Raw genomic sequence first — 22,553 nt, 5'->3', positions numbered from 1 at the left:
CCTAGACCTGTTAATTAGCTCATTATTTATTTATACTGTAATTATCATTTAGTGCTGTTATTTTCCACCCTCAGCTGGAAATATGCATTTTTTTCTGAAATATTGTTAAATACTTTAGTCATTTTCATTTCTCATTTTGATGGCAGAGGGATGTTTTTATTGTGTTTTGTGTTGCATAAAAAAAAAGCTACAAGAAGAATCAGATGAAGATCAGAATCACAAGAAGATCTGACTAAACAATAATGGTTGCACATGGTCATTATTAGTGATTATTGCAATTTCAGGAGCTGGCACCCCTAAGGAGTATGCTTTATTTTACCCAAAGCAAAATAAGTCAGGGAGAAGGATTGTGGCCATTAGTTTGGAAAAAAACCCCACAAAACAGTAAATATAGAAAAAGCATAAATTATAATCTTGATTTCTAGCATTGGTTTTTCAGAAACCATATTTGTGCTTGTTTCTGCTTAAGAAAAGATATCTTCTCACCAGAAAGTTAATATGTATGCACTCATTCTGTTTCATGTCCTTTTAAAGCCCAAGGCCTTGTTTTTGGTTTCACTTACATTTGGGTTTTACTTTAGCAGGCTAATTTTAAAAAATATATATCTGCTGCGAATGGCTCACATTTGCCATTTGCTGTGTGCCGGGACCAGTGAGCAGCCATTAATACGGAATAATAACTTTTTATTTAACCCAGATCCACAGCTGCACCTTGTCAGCAGCCTCTCCCTCCCTGATTGCTTGTCCTGCAACAGTGTTTTTCGAAGTGAAGGTCGTGTTGCCCCCAAGGGCCATGGGAAGTACTGAAGGGTGGCTTGGAAGCTGCAGAAATGATAATCGCAGGCAGCCCAGCCATGGTTCCACCGGGTTTGCTTTGGTGGCAGCACTGGTGCCAGGTGCCCCTGCCCTTCCTGCCCGCTGCTGGCTCCTGTCCCACACACCAGCCCTGGGAGGCTCCCAGACAGGGATGGGCAGTCACAGCTCCGGAGCCAAGAGGGGTTAGCCTGGCTGGTGAAATGCTGTGCCACACAAGCACACGCCCTGTCACAGCCGTATGTGTTCCCAGGCACAGCTCTCCACCAGACACGAGGTACCAGAGTGTTGCTGGCTTCATGCCACCTGTGGCACCAAGCCGTGGACTCTAGGTTAAGCAGCAGAGCCACAAGCTGGGAGGTTGTGGTGTTAGGTCATTCAGGGTCGGGGAAAGTGGAAGCTGTAAATGCTTTCTGCAGTTTTGAAACTAGCCAGGAAAATACAAATTTATTTTAATTGCAGAGAGTTTTTCTGCATGGAAGATGTGATTCTTTAACTAATACAACATATATGAGCAGCCGCTCTGAATCAGACCAAAGTTCGTATTAGCACTGTATCCTGCTTCCAACATGAGCCAAGAAGTATACAAAGAAAACAGGCATGCTCAGTATTTTTCCCCAAATACCCTCCTTGCTGCCAGCCACTTGCAGCTCAGGGGTTTCTGAGCTACATATGGTTGAATTTAGCAGTCCTCAGTGGACTTGTCTTCTATGAATTTCTATTTCTCTTTGAACCCATGTAAAATTTTAGTATTTGCAATGTCCAAAGACAGTTTATGCCTTGATGCAGTAATTTCAGCAAGTCCTTTCTTCTCTGCCTTGGAGAAAATGAGCTGCAGCTCACACTTGGAGGCATACCAAGCCAGACGAGCCAAAAGGAGTGGATAGGATTGCCACAGTTTTGAAAGGTTAAAGAAAACTCTTTTTGTTAAAAAGAGGTAATTTTGTCATTGTGTGCATTGAATAATCTCTTCAAGAACATAAGAGACCTATCCTTTAGGTGGTGAGCACAGATTTATCTTTACAGACTTCAACAGCAGCAAATTGCAGTTGAGCTTAGCTTTGTAAGTGGCCATCAACGGGCTTGTAACTTCTGCTTTTGCTGCTGGGGGTGTTCTGGGGAGGGAAATGAAAGCAATGCTCCCTGCACAGCCATCACAAAATCAGAAAGTGAATTGCTTGGATTGGCATATGATGGGTAATTTGTTTCCTAAAGACTGGCAGAGGTCTCTGGTCATTGATCAGATTATTGATTTGTGCTCATTGGGTCAAAGCTCTGCCAGCCTAATTTCTGCCAAGGATCCATTAAGCTTTTGTGCTGACTGCATGTTGCAAGCCAGCTGTACAAATTCTCCCTGCTGATGCACTTGTCTCTAACAATGGCTGTCAACTGGATAGCTATACAGTGCAAGCATAAAACCTGTCTCATTTGGCTTCCAGTTTCTGTAGGTTGTTCATTTGCTTTATCAGATATTAACTGAGGTAGAATCATAGAATCATTAAAGTTGGAAAAGGTACCTCTTAAGCAGAATGTGTACTAGCTTTTCTTTTGGTAAATTCACATCACAGCCTCAATTCCTAGTTCACAGTAGCAAAAATTGTGCCCTTCAGAGGCTTATTTGTTTGCTTTTACATTGTATATCTAAGACTCTGAAAAACAGTATTAACCTACATCTCACCCTTGAGGACAGAAGCTGTGAAATCTCATAATACCAAGTCGATGACTTCTAAGCACATCTGAGCTGTGACATGATAGATGTGCATGTACAGTGAATGCCAAGGAAAAATGTACTGTAACATGCATGTTAGGAGATGCTGTGGGTTAGCCCTGACAGGCAGTTCACTCCCACCCAGATTGCTCACTCACTCTCTCCCAGCTGAATGAGGGAGAGAATTGAGAGGATTGAAGTGAGAAAATTTGTGTTTAGAGATAAAGGCAGTTTAATAATAAAGGCAGTTGTATGCACAAGCAAAGTGAAACAGCGAATTAATTTTCTACTTCCCATGGACAAGCAGGTGTTCAGCCCTGCCAGGAAGGCTGGGTTCCATCATATGTGTTGATGACTCAGGAAGGCAAACACCGTCACTGCAGATGCCCCCCCTTCCTCCTTCTTCTCTCAGTTTTTATTGCTAAGCACAACGTCTTACGGTGTGAATATCCCTGTGGTCATTTGGGATCAGCTGTCCCCACTGTGTCTCTTCCCAGCCTCCTGTGAACCCTCAGCCTTGCTGTCATGAGAAATGGTGCTGTGCAAGCACTGATCAGAGTGCCTAAAACCTGCCTGGGTGCTCAACACTGTTTTCATCACAAATCCAAAGCTCTATAGGAACTGCTATGAACAAGATTAACTCTATCCTTCCCAAAACCAACCCAAAGTCTGTATATTCTCCATATACTGTGCTGGGAATAAATTGCTTTGCATACCCTCACTTGGTATGCAAAGAGGTCTAGAATTGACTGAGAGGTCAGTATATCCTAAACATTAAAGTAACAGAGAAAATAAAGCAAAAAATTTAGTAGCTAGTGTTGAGTAAAAGCTATGGATGTATTAAGATGTTACCTTTACCAGTTATCTTTTATCATCTAGGTTAACTCACTGCTTCCTTAATTTCACCAATACATCTTGACAGTATTCAGAGAAAGGCTCCCAGAGGAATTGACCCAGAGCACTGACACTGAATTGCTCTTGGAAGAGCTTCACTGTTTGTTCTCGTCAGAGGGAGGACCTAGGGAGGTCTTTGGTCTGCTATTTCATGTGCATGGAACTGGGTGACTTTATATCCTCTTTTTCAGGGGGTCTAAGTAACTGAAAAATCACTTAAATTACTATAAAAATTTTGTCTCCATATCAACTTATGCATTTTCGATTGTATGTGCGCTTCCAATATTATATATTTGAATTTAATATGTTACATTACATACTTCTGGATGCAATGGCTCTCCTGTCTCTTTGTGTAATTAATGTACAACACACTTCATGATACCTCAGCGACCTGGAGTAGAGCTCTCAATCTGTGCAACAATAAGGCTGCCAGTGGACTAAGAACTAAAAAGATATGAGATTCCTTTCCATCACTGTTGCCGGAGGACAGCAGCAGTGTTGCTTGCCTCTCACTGCTCAGATGGCTTTCTGGTCTGTGGAATTAGGATCATGAGTGCCATGACCTCAGTGAAAAGTATTAATGGAAAATTGAGAAAATAAGTTTTTACTACAAGGCTTAACATTGCTGGCTGTTTGTGTAGATGTTCTCTCATCAGTCAGATCTAGGATAACTTCTCAGCTGTATGCTCTGTGTACCTACTCTGGCTGCATCCTGACTCTCAGAGATACACACTGTCACAACTCCTTGTATAGAATGCAGGTTCAGGGGGATCAGAGCCAGGTCACCAGGCTGAGCAGTCAAGGTGCCAGGACTGTGAAGAGTCCCATGGAACACACCTGATACAGGTAATTGACTGCTGTGAGCATTCATGCCAGCCACACACACACAAATACACATACTGAGTGTATACACGTATTAACACCCTGCTTTTCTTAGTAGTTGGGTTCACATGTCAAAATACCTGCATTGTCTCTGCTGCCTTTTTTAAGGGATGAGAAGAAGGGATGCAGTTGTAGTTGTCTTTTTCATTGACAGCTGTAGTAGCACTTTGTTACTGTTGAAGTATCCCTGTGGCACAGAGAATGTGTCTGGGGAATATCTGACCTTCTATCTTTAGGATGCCAGTGTCTGAATGCATCTTAAATCCTGCAGACATGAATGGTGTATGGATATGGCACAGCGCTGTGAGCAGCCCTTTGCCTGCTGGGCTGTGCACACAAAATGCCTGTATGCCCTGTGCACTGTGCTTTTGGTAGAGGTCACAGAGTAGAAGTTCTCATAACTTCTGGGGCCTGATTCATGCAGATTGTGGCTTCTGAAGAGCAGTGCTCTTTAAAGGGCACTAAAATAACAAACACTTTGCATGATGAAAAATAATGTCGATGTACTGAAGGAAATGTCATTCATATTTTGACTGTCCCTGGTCCTCCCAGTCTCCTACAAGGACCACATCTAACTTCCAAAACCTGAAAAACTTTGCAAATTATCCCCTTATCATAGACCTTTTCTTTCAGTTGTACCAAACTATGATACTTTTCTTGTGTTCTTTTGCTTTAATTGCATTGACCCAGATGTAAGGCAGGCAATCACAGAATCACAGAATCACAGAATCACAGAATCACAGTCACAGAATCACAGAATAATGAGGTTGGAAGAGACCTCTAAAATCATCAAGTCCAACCTGTGCCCTAACACCACAATTAGACTATAGCACCAAGTACCAAATCCAGTCTTTTTTTAAACATATCCAGAGATGGTGATTCCACCACCTCCCTAAGAAGACAATTCCAGTATTTTATTATTCTTTCAGTGGAAATTTTTTTCCTAATATCCAACCTAAATCTTCCCTGACGTAGCTTGAGACTGTGTCCTCTTGTTCTGCCAGTTGCTGCACAGTGGAAGAGATCAACCCCCACCTGTCTGCAGCCTCCCTTCAGGAAGCTGTAGAGGGCAATAAGGTCACCTCTAAGCCTCCTCTTCTCCAGGCTAAATAACCCAAACTCCCTCAAACATTCCTCATAGGTCTAGTGTTCCAAGCCCCTCACCAGCCTTGTTGCCCTCCTCTGGACGCTCTCAAGTATCTCTATGTCCTTCCTGAACTGAATGGCCCAGAACTGGACACAGCACTCAAGATGTGGTCTCACCAGCACCAAGTATAGGGGAAGAATAACCTCCCTACTCCTGCTGGTCACACAATTCCTAATGCAGGCCAGGATGCCATTGGCCTTCTTGGCCATGAGGGCACACTGCTGGCTCATATTCAACCGGCTGTCGACCAACACCCTCAGGTCCCTTTCTGTCTGGACACTGTCCAGCCATACTGTCCCAAACCTGTAACACTGTAGGGGATTTTTGTGTCCAAAATGCAGAACTCAGCACTTTGACTTATTAAACTTCATGCTGTTGACTCTGCCCATCCGTCCAATCGATCCAAATCTCCCAGCTTAGTGTCACCTGCAAATTTACTCATGAAGGACTCAATGCCCTCATCCATGTCATCTATAAAAATATTAAAGAGAGCTGGTCCCAGCACAGAGCCCTGAGGGACACTACTAGTGACTGGCCCCAGCTGGATGCAGCACTGTTCACCACCACTTTCTGGGCCCAGCCATCCAGCCAGTTCCTAGCCCAGCTAAGGGTTCTCCCATCCAAGCCATGGGCTGTCAGCTTTTCCAGGAGTATGCTATGGGAAACAGTATCAAAAGCCTTGCTGAAGTCTAAATAGACAACATCCACAGCCCTTCCTGCATCTACCAGACGAGTCACCTGGTCATAGAAGGAGACCAGGTTGGTCAGATATGACCTACCCTTTGTAAACCCATGCTGACTGGGTCTGATACCCTGGCCATCTTTTAAGTGCTGTGTGATAGCACTAAGTATGAACTGTTCCATTATCTTACCTGGTACTGAGGTCAGGCTAACTGGCCTGTAATTACTAGGATCCTCCTTCCTACCTTTTTTGCAAATGGGTGTCACATTGGCCAGTTTCCAATCATCCGGGACCTCACCAGTGACCCACGACTCCTGATAAATGATGGAGAGCAGCTTCACAAGCACATCTGCCAGCTCCCTCATCATCCTAGGGTGGATCCCATCTGGTCCCATTGATTTATAAATATCCAAGTGGCACCTGCAATAAACCAGTCTGAACCGATGTCAGGTTTCAGATCCACTGTCTCACCAGAACTAGACATGGGAGCTCCCCAGTGCCAATTTCTCTTTTTTTTTTTAAGTTTCTAAACTTTATTAACTGCAACTTCTGTGTTTGACGTTCACAGTATCTCTAGGTAGGAGAATAAGAAAATTCTAAATCCTCAGCTTACTTGCAGTATATTTTTCATTAAAATGCAAAATAATCTTTGTTCAAGCATACAGAATGCTTGGTATTTGGCCTGGTAAGTTATAGATTTTAGGTCACATAACTGTACCTCAAGATAGCTCACATAATTCATGTATGGTTGACAACTTCTGAATACAGTAAGAAGAATAAAGGCTTTTTTTCTTGGTGTGTGAGTGGAAAAAGTTGAAGAAATATTATTTAGATTCCATTTGGAGAGGTCAGAATAGAAACAACAAACAGGTATTTTTGGACAGCTCCAGATATTTAATTTACTCTGAAACAAAGCATTTTAATCCACCCTTTGGTCATCATTGCTTTTAAAATAAGCTTTTTGTGCTTCCTTATTTATAAGGTATGCTAATGAAAAAGGACCAGAAGTAAAAATGTCAAAGCAGATGTCATGGTTTGACACTGGCACAATGCCAGCGCCCCCATGAAAATGCAATCTCTCAATTGAATGCTGTGAAATGAAATTGAGAACAGAACAAAGCAGGCACAAGCTTAATAACAAGGAAAAAAACTTTATTAAGCTACTACTATAAATTAAAAAAGAAAGAAAAAAAACCCCCCACACAAAGATTAAAATGAAAACCTTGCAAAGCATTCCTCCTCCCACTACCTAACTCCAACAAACCACAGCGAGACACAATCTGGACCCCAGTCAGGTTTCCACCCTCCAGACAATCGATACTCAGTCCATCGAGGAAGAGAGGAGCCTCTCTTGTGCCACAGACCCCCCAAGAAACACAGATGCCACATCATGTGTTTCCATGTCACACATGGCACCGCCTGGAGAAAAAGTTTGCCATGGTGACCCTTTTCCTTTCCCATGCACAGTGCTCTCACCACCAATGCACAGATGGACAGACTGCTTTTAGGATTTTCCTTTCAAGGATGCCCTGCCAAGAGGGGAAAAAACAACAGTTCAGTTTTTCATTTTTGGGACTACAGTCCCCCCCATTTTCCCCTGGGGCTGAGGGTCTAAGAACAGAGATCTTCTCTTCTTCTTCTCTGAAGACAGGAGGTACCACCACAAACCTCCCTAACTTTTCTCTGTTTGCTCTACTTCTGTCTTTTCTCAGCTGAAGCAGGTCTCTTTGGCTCACCAGCATCTTCCTAAAATGCAGTCTCTCTTGGAGGAGAAGATCGGTTTAGTCTGTGACTACCAAGAAAAAGTCTAGCCAAAAGCTACTCCATCATCTCCTCCCACCCAGAATTTCTCTTTCTGACATCCTAGGGTCTAAGCTGTCTCTCTTCCTCTCTTTCAAGTCAAGGAGGAGAAAAATTTCACAAAGCTTTCATTTCTCAAGGAAGGGTTAAAAGTCCCAACTCCCAAGGATGGCTCACTGCCCAGGCTCCGGCTCCCACAGGCATCTGGGCACCTTGAGGCCCCTCCGCTCTTCTCCTTCCCCGCAGCATACTGCTGACAAAACTGCCTCTGTCTCTTTCTCTTGAGAGAGAGAGAGACTCTGAAGGGAGGGGGAATGGAGACATCTCAGTTTTCTCCAGCCTTCCATCTGCAGGGGGTCAGCCCGGTCCCAGTCCCTGCGCCTTTGGGCCTACCTCCCAAGGCCACATGGCTTTTCCCCTCCCCCACCCAGCTCGTCACCAGGCAGGGGAGAGTCTGCACTGCACGCTGACTGAAACTTAAGAGAGCGAGTTCTCCTGAGAATTTTGCTTTTAACCCCTCTGTGTTCTCAGAGGCATGTCCACCTTCAATTGATCAATATCCAAACTGACCTCTTCCTTCTAAGAAAATTTCTTTTTCCATGTCAAACCACGACAGCAGACCACTCTGGCACATTTGTCTCTGTAGACAAATGTTTCATACAAGGAAAATGAGGAAAATTGCCTTTTAGCCTTCAAAATTCTTTCAGTTGATCTTGGAACAAATTTTTGTCTATTTCATTGCCTCCAGAGCTCCATTTCTTTTACCACATCTACTGCTCACTTTAAAAAAAAAAAAAAAAAAAAAAGGAAAAAAAAAAGAGAAAAATAAGTGCCTAACTCTATTCAAAATAAATGCTTATACAGGTACTGTGTGCTCTGGTAATGCAGATTCCGTGCAGCAGTTGATAATTGCTCCCTCTTGGTCTAGACCCCAGTTACCTTTGAGCAAAGCTGCAGCACTCCTGCATACAGGAGCCTGCTCCATGACCCAAAGGATCCAAGCAGCTTCTCTGAAACTTCTCAAGTCTTAGTGCAGGGGCAGGCAGCTCCTGCCTTCCACACAGGCTCCAAAAGGAGCTTAACCAGAGCTCTGCATCACAGCTGAGAGCCTCAGCAGCTCTGATCCAACAACTGGCCATCCACCAAAGTCAATGACCTTGAATTGCATGCAGGGAATGGAAGCACAGTAGGACAATAATGGACTCCACAAGAAGGCAGCCTTGGACTTAAGGCAATAGTGAATGTTTTGCATGAGAAATACAGCAGCACTTATGGGAAGGTCTGTTCCACAGGAAAATTCTATGGTGCCTGGCCAAGCTCTCTGGGACCACTGCCTGACTGAAGGAGGACAGACCACAGTCCATACAAGTGGCTACTCGAGCTGAAACAAGTGAATCTGCAGTTGTCATTGAATGCTGTACCATGAATGTTTCTTCAGTTCTTAACTTTCAGGTGCAGCATGTAAAATTGCATAATGTTCTTCAGCTACCCTTCTGTGGGAAATAGGAGGTGTTTCCTAGACTTGGCATATCCATTCTCTCATTTGAAGAGTTTGCTCCATGTGTGTGGAAAGGAGAAAGGGGATAGGAAAGACAGGGTTTTCCAGAATACCTACTACTTTCCTGAGCCCTTATTAAGCATATGCACAAGATGTATCTCCTTCATTTCTTGCCCTAATATATGAGTTTTGTGCTTCATTTACAGACCATTAAAAAAACCCCGTAGAGAATCAAAAAAGAAAACATGCAATTTGACTGAAAGAACTGGGAAACAATAATCCTTTTTCTCAATTCTTATTATCTTAATTTTACCCACCTAAAAAAATTAGAAAACATGTTTTCAAGTGGAATTATTTGAAATCAGATTAAATGCAGGATGTGTCATTTGTCTGAGATGTAGAAACTTCTGGATTTATTTAGGAAAACCTTGCTTTAAACGGAGCTCCTCCGAAGAAAGCAATTAAATGTCATTTGGAAAAAAATGCATATTGTGGCATAAGTGATGAAATATGATTCCAAAATGTATAGCTTTCTCTCCTGGTTTTATTTATTCTGGTTGGACCTTCTCCACAGACCTGAACAGCAACAGCTAATCATACTGAAATGTGGGAGAGTTTTTAGTGGTTTTGGGTGTGGGAAAATACCTAACAAAAGGACAACTTCTTGTTGCTCAGATCAGACTTACAAAGTTCTGATCTGACTGAAATTCCCAAAGGTGAAAAACAAGTGCATTCAAAGCCCATAAAAATCAATAACAGTCTTTCTTTTTACTTCACTGACCTTTATAAATTACTTTGAGGTTGAAATCCTGCCCTCACTAACTTTAGTCATTCTTGGATGAGGTCCACATAAAAGTGTTTACTACCTCCAGAGCATTTCATCAAAAGTGAGGAGCTTCCCTGTGCTTGCTACATACCAACTCCACTGGCAATGTGGAATCAGAATTCAGACAGCATTAGATCAAATGTATTTACTTCAAGCAGTTCTGCTGAATTCCTGCATCTCTCTTATCAAGATCTTGCAGATACTGAGGGTTTTTTCTCTGTGCTTGATTCTGCCTAAGGAATTTCTACTACCTTCTCCAAGGGCTCTGTGCAGGTACAATGATCCACATCCACAATCTCTGCTCCTCACAGTCAGGGTTTCCAACTGCAGATTGGAAAGATTTAATGATATTTTAAAAGGTTTAAGCTGCCTTGTGACCTGCTTTTTCTCCTTTAGGACTGGGAGTGAAAACCTGGATACTTCTCATAATAGACAATTTGTTTAAAAAACCCAAGAGACTTAAGGCTACATTTTCTCCCTTAGGTTTAAGTAAAGTTCTGTCCAGAAACAACTGCAGAGGCAACATAAAAAACCCCTCTATGTACACTTTGGTTAGGTTGTTTCTAACCACTTTTGCAGCTGCTACAGAGAATGTCATTAGTCTGGTTTCAATATTGAAGCTTCAGAAAAGTATTAAGGGACTGAATATGAAAGCAGAAATGCGTCAGCCTCAGCCCTGCACTCTCTTGATCCCCACGGGCTGGGACAGCGGTTCATGTGCTTCAAGTGGTTGTGGTTAAAAACACTTTTATGTCTATCTAAAGTTACCACCAATAACACAGAGCCCTTTACCAGCACAGTCGCAGGGTATGAGTTCTTGGTAGCCATAATAACAGGACTGTTTCTCTTCCAGTGTGTATGATAATTTTAACCTTAATTGTAGCTGTTCATTTATTAATATAAATAACTCAGGGATATAACAAGTTTTAAATTCCAGCTGTTCAAACAGTCTTTTTATTTTCTTTGTGCACATGGTTTGGTGGGTAATTTATTGTATCCATTTTATTTTATTTTTCAGGTTTTTTTTTTTCCCCTATGGAATGTGCAATCTATTTTCCAGGTATACTTGAGAACTATGCATGGAACCACTGCTGGTTCAACACGGGGCCATAACAAAGAATGAACTTTGCCTTTCTTTAATAGCACATGACTTACAATACTCACTGATTTCTGATTCTGATAATTCACAAGGTGATTGAGACTGCCACTGTGCAGCTTAATATTCCACCTTTGCTCTTCCCTTTACCTGCTAGCTCCTTTTCCCTGAACTTTGTTTAAATACTTATTAGTATCCACTGTGCCTTCTCCCAAAGGGATACTACTCTTTGTCCTTGAGATCCAGACTCCTTTTAACAGCCTCCTTTGAGATGGGAAGCTTTGCTTTCTACATCAGACAGCTTACAGGAGATACACAGGTGTAGATTCAAGGCCAATTCTTCCCCATGCTCCTCCAGTGAAGTCAGAGAAGGGCTTTCCCACCTCCAGCCCCTAAAGGAGGAGGCAAGAGGGCAGGGAGGTTCTGGCCTCAAACTCTCCTCCCACACTCTGTCAGTCCTGAGGAGATGCAGAGAAAGGGAGGCAACTTGCAGCAGCAGAGAGTCAGCACTGCTGGCTGGTATCCAGACATGATTCAGAACACACGTTACAAAAATATTCTCAGGAGCTGCTTATGATCTTAAACTGTTCATATACATTATTAAGTCAGACTGGAAGGGCAATAGAAACACTGAATCTAAGTAGGGTCTGTACAAAGGTCTTTCTTTTGCAGTTTTGTGTTCTTGTTGTCACACCATCTCACACATGAAGCTAAGATGGTGATTTTCCTGCATTCAGTAATTCAAACCATGTAATGAAGCACAGTTTCACTTGTAGAAAGATAAGAGATAAAGGAATTAAAGGAAATAATATTTTATATCTGATAGAGAAATTGGAGACACAAATATGAATGCCCTGATTTTCATAAGCATTTAAAGTTGGCAGTGCATTTGTCTGGTCTTAAAGCAGATATAGACCCCTTTTAAACCCTGCTTTGGTAAGGGAATAGTGTAAAATGTCCCTGTAAATCAAACTAAGGACACGGTCTTCTGCCCATTTATCTTCTGACCACAGACACTGTAAAACTCTAATTTGGTCAAGAAAGGCTGCAGCTTTTCTGCATGGTGACATGTTTAAATAAATCTGGAAGAAAGCATGCAAGGTCTGCTTCTGCTTACATGCGTATGCCAGTTGCCTAATTCTGATGTGTAAATGCTTCCTATAGCCTAAAAATGGCAAAGCTTTTATACTTCACCTCACATCACCCTGGAATTCTGAATCCGATTTGTGATAGGAGCCAATGAATTCTGCTTCAGAACTTGTTTTCTTCCAAAAATGAAAAGAAAATCTCTGTGAAAGAGTGGTTGTTCACAGGACTACTGCCTCCTGATTTTCTCTGCATGGTGTTCTCCTTCACACAAACTAATTGTCAGCACTTCTGAACGTGATATACAGCTTCCAGCATATTATAAGATGCTCACTGGGGAAAACATACCATTATTATGAAAGACAGGGTGCTGTCCCACAGGAGACACTTGGCAGGAGGAGTAAGGAAATAAAGTCAGCTTGAAACTATAGCTGAATTTGCAGACTGTTACAAAGCCTGCAAAACAGGAGAAATCCCAGCATGTTTCAGTTATATTGGCTCTCCTATATCATGAATCCCATGACCTAGGCAGGTTCCACAGTTCACGAGATGTAAAAGTGGGAGAGACTAGATTAAAGTTGAGGAAGAAAAAGCAGCAAAGACAATAGAAGCAGATTTCCTAGATTTTGATGAGGAATATCTAATAAGAATTCTAAAAGCTGGCCTGTCTTCAGAAACGTTTGCTTGAAGTTCCAAATCCCAATAATGCTTCATGAAAAATATTTTAAGCCTTCTATTTAAAGGCAAGTGTGTGTATGCGCGTGTGCATGTGTGAGTGTGTTGTGGGGTCTGCATTGTAACTCTTCACCTTTGAAAATAAGTTATTTTTTCTGCTTATAAAGATCTATGTATGGTATGGTATGTATGGTAGTGATGCTGAAGTTATGAGCAATGTAATTGCCTTTAACCTAAAAGAGAACTAAAATGTCCAGATACCAAGATAGGCAGAGGGCTTGTGTGGAAAAAAATTAGAATGTTGCTCTGAATAGTGACTAAAAAAAGATTCCTTTTCCACTTATGCAGTAAATAAACTAGGATGAAAATAACTACTGTCCACAGGTATGACAAAAATAGCTCATTCATGTGACAACCATGAACAGATGTATGAGGAAATCTTCCCAGGGTTTACAAAGCACTGCTTGGGGGCACCAGAAAGCATTGTAGCCTGGAATGATTGCTGATGTTCTACTGAATACCACACACATTACCAACCACCAGAGAAGTCAGAGATACAGTGACTTTGTCTGAATCCCTTCCTCTCACCTCTTTGTACATATCAGCACACATCCAGTCCCATGCAGAATTTCCAAACTGAAATCACTCATTGTGCTTCCTCTGAAATGTGCAAGCCATCTGCCACAACTCTGTTTCGGTTTGAGCCATTTCTTTGTGAATAGGTGCTTATCAAGTTTCTCTTGTTATTTGTACTTTGAGGTAGGCAATGGGGGAGTCCAAGACCACCAACATGCTCTTTCTCTGACCAGATGCATACAGAATTATTTTCTATAAAGAATGGAAGAAGTTTCTGAAAAATGTATTCCTATTTATACTTCTATTGGATTTTTTATTAGTTCTGGCTTGTGTGTTTATTTTTAGTATGTTGAAAAATGAGAATAGAGAAGTATTATATTATGACAAAGCTGCTGATAGCTTCAAAGAAAATAATCTGGTTTGCAAAAATGATAAAGAAAGTGTTTATGATTCACTGTAAATGTATGCCAGTGTATTCAGCAGGTGTTAGGACATACGTAAAGTACTAATAAGCAGTATCTGTTTTCCCCTGTGGATAGATGAAATGGTCATTGTTAATATATGGGAGGCAAAAGGACAGTTTTGTTTTGCTTTCTTTTGGTTTGGTTTGGTTTTGAAGATAACCCGGTTGAAGAAGTGGTCTTTTTATTCCTTTGACCTACATGATCTTAAAACTTGGTTTGCTCCCCCGTAAAGAATTCCATAGCCCAAATGGATCCCCAAAACACTCTCCCCAAACACTATCTAAAACAAAATCACTAATAAGTGCTGAAACAGTCTGTGTGTTGGTAATGAGATCATCCTTAAAATTTGATTACCTGAGAACTGTTAGGGTTATTTCTAATGGGTTTTATCCATATATAATGCATAATGGAGGCCAGCATTCATATTAGTTCAGGCTTACATAATAATTAATAAGGATTTTGATGGGTGATAAATCCAGGCCAGCTAACTCTTGTGCCTTCCCTAGGTTTAGCTAACGACATGCAATCTTTCAGACTACTAAAATACTCATGTGATGGCTGCTGGCAGATATACTGCTGGAAAAGAGGAAATTCCCTGGCCAAGGAAATGAGATGCAACTGTCCCCTGCCCCCAGGAGGGGCAGTCAACAAATTATTGGCAGAATAGGATAGAAAAGGATACACCCATAGACCATGGGTTCATTCTGAACAAAAAATATGATCCAAAGCAGACAGGAGTTTAAATTAGTTGTTTAAATTAATTGAGGCAAAGGGCATTGCTATTCCTGCTGTTCGTGATCAGCTGTCCAATCCCATTTTGGGATTTTTCAACAAATTTGCTAACTCGTTGGCATCTAAATTTTCTTCAGGGACCTACATTTTCAGCACTTAAAAAATGGTCTTTTCTGAAGCCTGAAGGAAGCTGCAGGAAGTAGAACATAGGCTGAATGTTTTAGCAGCAGAGGGATGTGAGAAGTGTGGGATCTCTTGCCAGATCTTCTTGGCTTTTCTGCACTAAATTTGACTGATTTTTCTATGTCTTAGCCTCTAACACTTTTCTTTGGGGGCTGTGTGTAGCAAATATTTGAGTTGCTGAAGATTCAAACAGTCACAGCAAAACTCTCATGCCTTATTAATCAGGCACATCATGTTTTCAAGACTCAAGTTATTAACCAGCACTTTTCTTAGCTGCAGCCATGCATCTCTTGGGCCTAATGTCCAGAGACAGAAAACATTCTCACATTCTCAGAAAATAAATGTTTCTATTATTTTCAGTGTGGGTAGAAATGGTGAATAGTCTTCATTAAACTTAATTATCCTAGTCTTCTTTATGGCATGTCGTTATAGTGAAAGATCTATTCATCCAAAATAATAATAGTGATTTTTATTCCTTTTAAACACTTTTTCCCCCATAGTCTTTCAGAGACTGATAAACTAGATGTAATGAGTGACCACAACTGAAATGCAGCCAATTTTGAGGTGAAATACAGCAGCTATAAAATGACAAACAATAACATTTCAAAATAGGTTAGGAGAGAACAGAAGGAGTAACAATATATGCAAGAGAAAATTCAGAGGGAATGCAAAAATACAAAACAAGAATTTGGTCAGTACATACTGCATTTAAAACTAACACTAAAAATAAGTATTTCAGAGGAGGGTTAGTAGCTGAATGCTCTTATGAATCTACATGCAGCTTGTTGCCAAGCATGCTGATTGTGTGATAAAAACAATTGAAATGTTTGACCACTTTTGTTTCACACTACAAATATTAGTAGGAAATATAACTATTGTTACTAGTGAGAGCTATTCTAGTCAAAATAATTAGCTACCCAGGAAGAGAAATAGATGTGGGGAGGATCCACTGTGTTTAAGCCAAGGATCTCTCTGTGCTCTGGCACTTCTACTCCATCACACCTTATCCACAGAGGGATGTGTCACTTATTGACACCAGGGCATAAAGTATTTTGATGGCTTTGTGTATTATCCTTCAGGATTCTACAAGGAAAGTGAGATATCCAATCACCCATAGTTTAATTTGTGGGTATCATTGGAAGAGGTCCTGGAGCTAAGGTGTCTCTCAGTAAATTCTGCCTTGTCTATATTTTCTTATATCCACTTGGGATTTTCCTGCAGTTCCTCTTGAGCAGCATCAAGAAGTCTCTATTCAGCCTATGAAAACTCCCATTTGCTCAACTGCCTCATAGAAGTGCATTGGTTTCAATTTCTTACAGCAAGGTAATGGGCTTTGGACAATGTAGACCCAGTTGTGTTACTAACCTTTTCTTGGCAATTTTTCTTTATTCACTTTTTGCATTTTTGAGGTAACACACAGCAGCCCCTGGTACAGTGGCCCATGGAGCCAGTCCCTGTACAAACATCCAGCTTACAGGCCCTTTTGGCCAGTTGGTCAATTCCAATGGACACAATAAATGTCCCACGCTGGTCAAGGAAGATGGTAATGGCAGCTAAATGATGATATGAACAGCAAAGTCTAGACGTCGTGTTGAGATAAGACACCCCAGGGCTGCACACCCATCTCAGCCTAGGTCTGGTTCAGCATTAGAAACAGATCAATATACCAAGCACTTTTCACTGAGATGCTCAGGGCACTAAGCCAAAATGAAGTCACAGCCTCAGGAAGATCTGCTTCCCAGTAATGTCCAGTTCCCACCTGCCTCTTTTTTGAGGGGGATCCTGGTAGGCACCCTGTTATAGGGGGAATATCACCAATTCTTACAGCAAGTTTCTCTCCTTCTCCTGTCTCCTGGGCTGGCATTGTCTCTGAAAGCTGGAGGAAGGGCTCAAGACCTGGCCAGGGGACAGAGAAGAAGAAGAAGGGAACAGCTCTACTGTTTATGCAGAATTTAATTTTGCTACATCCAACCTGCAGACAGAAAAAGGATTTTTACCCTTCTTTGTCTCCTCCATCATTAGTACAACAGAATTGGATTTTTTCATATGTTGCTAGGAAGTCTGGAACTATCAGTAGCACTGAGCTTTATGACTTTTTAAGTCTCTGATGTTGTTTACTTCTCAGGAAAAAAAAGCTGACTTAGTTTGTAGCCTGAAATTCAGATGAATATTCCCTAATATTAAAATTATTTTGCTGTTAGTCCAGCTAAAATGTGAGGAAGCAGTTCAACCTTTTTGATAGGCATTATAACCTCCTAATCCAAATGCTTCAGGCTGAATTGTTCAGCAGATGAACATGCACTTCATAGAAAATGAAATGTTGCACAATCTGAGTAGTAGGTGTGGGTGTGATGGGAAATATGCTGCATTGGCATCCAGCTAGCACAAAGTCCAGTTTCATTCTCTGCTGCATTGACATTCTTCAGCTTCTTTTCCACATTTTTTATGTTTGTTCAGACAATGTGAATCTTGAAATGATGGAATGATGCCTGCAACCTCCTGAGTAAACTGGTGCCATTGGCAGTTCAGCCAAATGCTTTGCTGTAGCATAAGACTCCACCAGAAATCCAAAGAACTCAAATGTCCGTGCACTCCAGCCCAAGCAGACAATGTGTAAATGTTTAGTCTGAGGTATTTTATTATCTTGTTTCTCATCTATTTGAGAATGAACATTTAACCTGTTCTGGATTTTTAACAATTTTTGTTGCAATGGCTGAAAAATATAATGAAATCAATTTTCTGAACCTGTGTCCTCCTAGTCTCAGTGAAAGAACAAAACATTTGAAATTCTCTGTGTTGAAGTAGTGAAAAATTATTGCTGTGGGCTTTCTGGTGAAACCCATAACTTGTGTAAAAAATCTTTTAAAATTATTCAGGCAGAATATTTTCAGAAAGGGATTTTTTTTAACTATTGAGAACTTTATTCAGTATGGACAAGAGAAAACATTCTTCCATGAAATGCTGGAGAGATTTCAATGTATTGGGCAGCTGGGAAACATGATGATGATGATTTAGCTTACATATTCACTCTTGAGTAGCTGAAAGGTTTGAGTAGTGGAATTAATTCCACTTGGAAAGAAGCTCCCAGACTTCAGCATAAGATATGTCTTTCTGGTCAAACATTTCCTGACTTTCCTGGCAGGAAGCTTTTCTTACAATGTGATGGCTTGAAAGGACAATCTCATTGTTAATTCTTGCAGAGATGTGTGTGTGCTTTTTTTTTAGTTTTACTAGGTGACATAATGATGTCTATCTTAAAATAAATGCTTTTAGAAAACTTCATTTTCACAGACATTTCAGATGAAGTCCAGCTGAATCACTGGGCCAGCAGCCGCCCCAAATAATTGAGGCCATTAATTTCAGAAGAATGACATCAATGTTCAGTTTGTCCAGAAAGCAGAAGACTAGATTAGTCACCCAAGCTAAGATGCTGAGTTTCTACTTAGCAGATTCAATTCACTTAAGGTAATTTAACTCCATGCCAGAGTAATTTGAGTACCCAGATCCATACCAAGGGTGCAGTTAACAAACCTTCATTCATCCTAGTGCTAGTAAAAAGAGAGGATTTTCAGCAGCCTATGTAGTTGTGATGTTTTACCAAATTGTTTATTCACTAGTGAATTTGGGACTGGAGACCTGTAATTTGAATCACTAATAGCCTTCCTCCTGGTCTTCATCTGTGCAAGTCCATTTTGCTGTGAGGTAAGACTTTACAAATATTTTAGCAGCTGCAGTTAAACTTGTATTTAACAGGTTGGGCAGAACTGCAACAATAAGTTGTAGCAATGAAGCCTTAAAACCAGCATGAAAATATTTTAAAGCTTCAACCAAAGCAGGATTAAGAACATGAGCTTTTTACTTTTATGATTACAAATAAGAAGGCTCTTCCTTGTTGCTCAGAACCTTTAACCCTCTAAACCTCTTTTCTGTACAAAGCTATCTCCATTATTTGTATTAGCAGATACACAGGGGTGGCTTTAGGACAAGGGCTGCTTTTAGACAAGGTAGGAAACTTCACAGGCCAAATATGTCTCTTTTGGGTTGAAAGTTATTTTCCTCTGTTGCCATGTCACATGATGGAGGATTGTCCACATTTCAAATGGGTGCTAAATCCTTTCTTGTTACCCTCCCCAAGTAAATCCATGGGGCTCACTTTTACTCTCAAAATCACTTAAATGTACTTATTTAGGTATTGATTTGAAGGTCTATTCAAAGTAGTGTGTTGTTCATGTGTCCTTAAAAGAGAAAGAAAACTTTTTTAGAAATCTAATATTTGTTGGTTTTTTTAAATGAGAATTTTCTTTTTTTCCCCTCACACAAAACTGAGAAAATATTGCAAAATTTGCTTTATGATTTTTCATGCAAAATTTTAGCTGGCTGCTTAACAAAAAGATAATCAAGATAGTTCTCTGCTTTGTTCTACCCAACATATGGACAAACTCCCTAAAACTAAGGCTTTGTTTTTCCTACCTTTATAATAATTTCATAGCTTAAAAAATGTAATTTCCCCCCCTCACCCCCTTACTTGTAATGTTTTTTCTTGTGGTCTGAGAGTTAGGATACATGGCTGTAGATCTGGAAACTTTTTCTACTTATCTCCAAGATCTTAGTACAAATGATACTAACAGGCAACCAACCAAGGAAATTATGATGCTTGGACTGTGTCTTCGAAAAGGATGTTTTGAGTGATGCATGGTTATAATTTTGCGGGTTGTATTCAGATGTCAGAACTGGCAGTTGCTTCCCCAAACAGCAGGTGTTCAAGCTGACAGACACAGTGGTAACAATAACCAGCATAAAATTTTATGGTGAATTCTATATAGCACAATATCTGTATTTGATTACATGCAGAGCCATTAGGCAGTGACAGATTATTAAATCCCCAGACTGATACAAACAAAATCTGAATTCAGTCACTGAATGTGGGGAAAGTCAGTGAGAGATGAGCATGAGCACTCCTTTATTCCTTATTAAAATGACAAAGATTTTTTCAGTACCATCTCCATACATTTACCCCATGGCTCTTCCCTGTGAGCACCCCTGTAAATATCCCTGAGACACTTATCTGCCCAAGCTCCTTGGGCTGTCTCCCTGAAAACTAAAGTGGAGAAAATTATCAGTAACATATGAGTGAAACCCCTGAAAAATTCTGAGGCACAGACATGAATAGTGGAGGCAAATGTAGAATTTGATATATTCTTAACCAGAGTAAGGTTACATCAATGTGTCCAAAACCTTTTGTATTATAGCTCATATAGAAATGTCATAAGGTAGTTTAAAAAGAACAAACACAGTATTTCAGTACAGTTAAAAAAAAAAAAAAAGAAAGAAAGAAACAAAAAAAGAAATAATCTGGTTTTAGGATGCCTCAGTTTTTAGGCTGGAGAAAAGACTTGCAACCTCTTCTAAACTCTTGGATGATCCTTCTGACAGACCTGTGCTCCTAGTCTGACACATACATATTCTCTTAAAATATATATTGTTGATATTTGAACAACATGAAGCTGAAAAGGTGGGTGATCCAAAGAAAATGTGCTTGCTATCCAAAATGCCTGTTGTTCTCTCACTTCAAATATTGACATTTGTCTGGTGATTCTTGTTTAGGTTGTCCATGGACCAATTTAACCAAGACCAGCGTGCCAAGAAATAGGACTTGTCTCAATAGGGAATTTCATAATTATTACCACTGTTTACTGCCCGTTTTCAATCTCATTATATTTTTTTGTAAATCAATTTGACTTACAAATTGATTAGGTTTACTACTTGTATGTCACCATGCCACACTGTGCTACCCTCTTAGTAATCTTAAATACACTATTTTTTTTCTTCATTTATTTTCAGTTAATGTTTAGCCATGCATTACTTGATCAGTATTATTCAAGGATCTGTTTACTGGTATTTTACTTGGGGTTTTAATTTACTGCTATGAGCTTGGGGTCAGAGAAAGCCACTAAAAGAAATTTTTCACAAATTATTACAAAACTACAGGCAGACAGAAAGAAATTTTCATTCTAGAAAAGTGTTTCTAGAATGGCTGAGAGATTGCTGAAGAATTCAAATTCTTGTAAAGACTTCCTAATCTTAAAATATGCCTTAATGTGTCCTTATTGTTTTCTAACTTTCACTTTATATATCTTATAGTTACGGTGTCATTTTAAGGGACAATTTAATGGCTCAAGAGAAGAGACATAGCAAGTGAAAATCTGATTTGATTCCAGAAAAATAAATTTACAGCAAAGGAGATCAAACACTGAAGCAAGAGGCTCAAGGAAATATTATAATTTTAATTTTTGGAAATATTCTAGATTTGGCTGTGTACTACCCTGAGAAACCTGTTCTAGCTTCAAAGAAGGATCTGCGTTTAGCAGGGACTTGTATTAGATGGCCTTCAGAGGTTCTTTTCAACTTAAATAATTCTCAGATTCTCAGAAAATTCTGCTCTTTTGTCAATATTTTGTGAAGAAAGTTCTAGCATACTAATAATAAAATCTAAAATTTTAAAGGATAGCAATAAAATTTAATAGCAAATATTCTCTCTGAATAACACAATGATAGAAGATATTTCATTGAGTTGTCATAGACTGAATTCATTAGAATTAGTATCAGGGAGGTCCCCATTGTCTTTTCCTAGCTAATTGGTGTAACTCCTTTTTCTTTTCAATTAAAATAAAGCATCAGCCTCTACCTCCCACTTCTTTTTTTTTGCTGTCACTTTGCCAATTAAAATATTACAGATGAATGTTCTAATGAATGGTTCATTCCACCTCCCAGCAGTAGAATAATCTTCCCTTCTGCATGCTGATGGTGCTTCTCCTTGTCTCATTTTAAATCTCCCAGGGTTTCCACTACTGCATTTGCCCATCTACTTATTAAACAACAAACAGAGCTCGGTTTAATGAAGTTTTCCCTAATACCAACCTTTTTCTTGTCTTTTTCTTTTTTTTTTTCCTGGTGATTCTATTCTATCTTGCGTATTATATTAATGTTACCCATCTTCCTCTTTGTGTTTAAACATTTCTCATTCTTTTACCAGTTTATATGTTATCACCTTCATTTTCCTCTGGGTATTGCTCTTCCCAGCCATTTTTTGCTTCTCTGAAGTCTTGCCATCTTTTTCATCACTGGGCATGTGGAACTAAGAATTGCCTTCAAAGCCCACATGTATGGGAGCCAAGAAGAATTTGGGCTATTTTTCCCTTGCTCTGTGATGAGGTACCTCTGCAAAAACAGGACAGAAGTGCATTTAACTTTCTTGTCCTGAATTTATATTACAGTACAGCTGTAGAAATTTATCATCCACTGTCCCCATCAGGGTTCTTTCAGGATTAGTGCCTCTCTGGGAAACAGCCCCACTGAGTAAGTGAACTCTGGGGTCTAAGAAATGATCCTTTAAGACAGGTTTTTGAAATCACTGGGTTTATATCTCTTATTGGAAAAACAGAGGATAAATGTAGTGAAATGCTCTGTGTGCAATGAAGCCAGCATAATCCT

At 40.1% G+C, this 22,553-nt stretch overlaps 1 long non-coding RNA gene across 1 annotated transcript in view; it reads left to right on the top strand.

Annotated features, from left to right (window-relative positions):
* The window catches only part of LOC144248658 (uncharacterized), a 176,560-nt gene that overhangs the window by 107,539 nt on the left and 46,468 nt on the right, over positions 1–22,553 (top strand). The window contains exon 4 of the long non-coding RNA XR_014952840.1: positions 1–22,553. This exon is cut by the window's left edge and continues 11,491 nt beyond it; it is cut by the window's right edge and continues 15,935 nt beyond it. This is a non-coding gene — a long non-coding RNA (uncharacterized LOC144248658).

Source organism: Lonchura striata, chromosome 1 (assembly GCF_050655825.1).
Source record: "Lonchura striata isolate lonStrDom1 chromosome 1, ASM5065582v1, whole genome shotgun sequence".
NCBI classification, from domain to species: Eukaryota; Metazoa; Chordata; class Aves; order Passeriformes; family Estrildidae; genus Lonchura; species Lonchura striata.
Note: the sequence above shows the minus strand (reverse complement) of the source record. Positions and strands in the feature narration are given on the sequence as shown.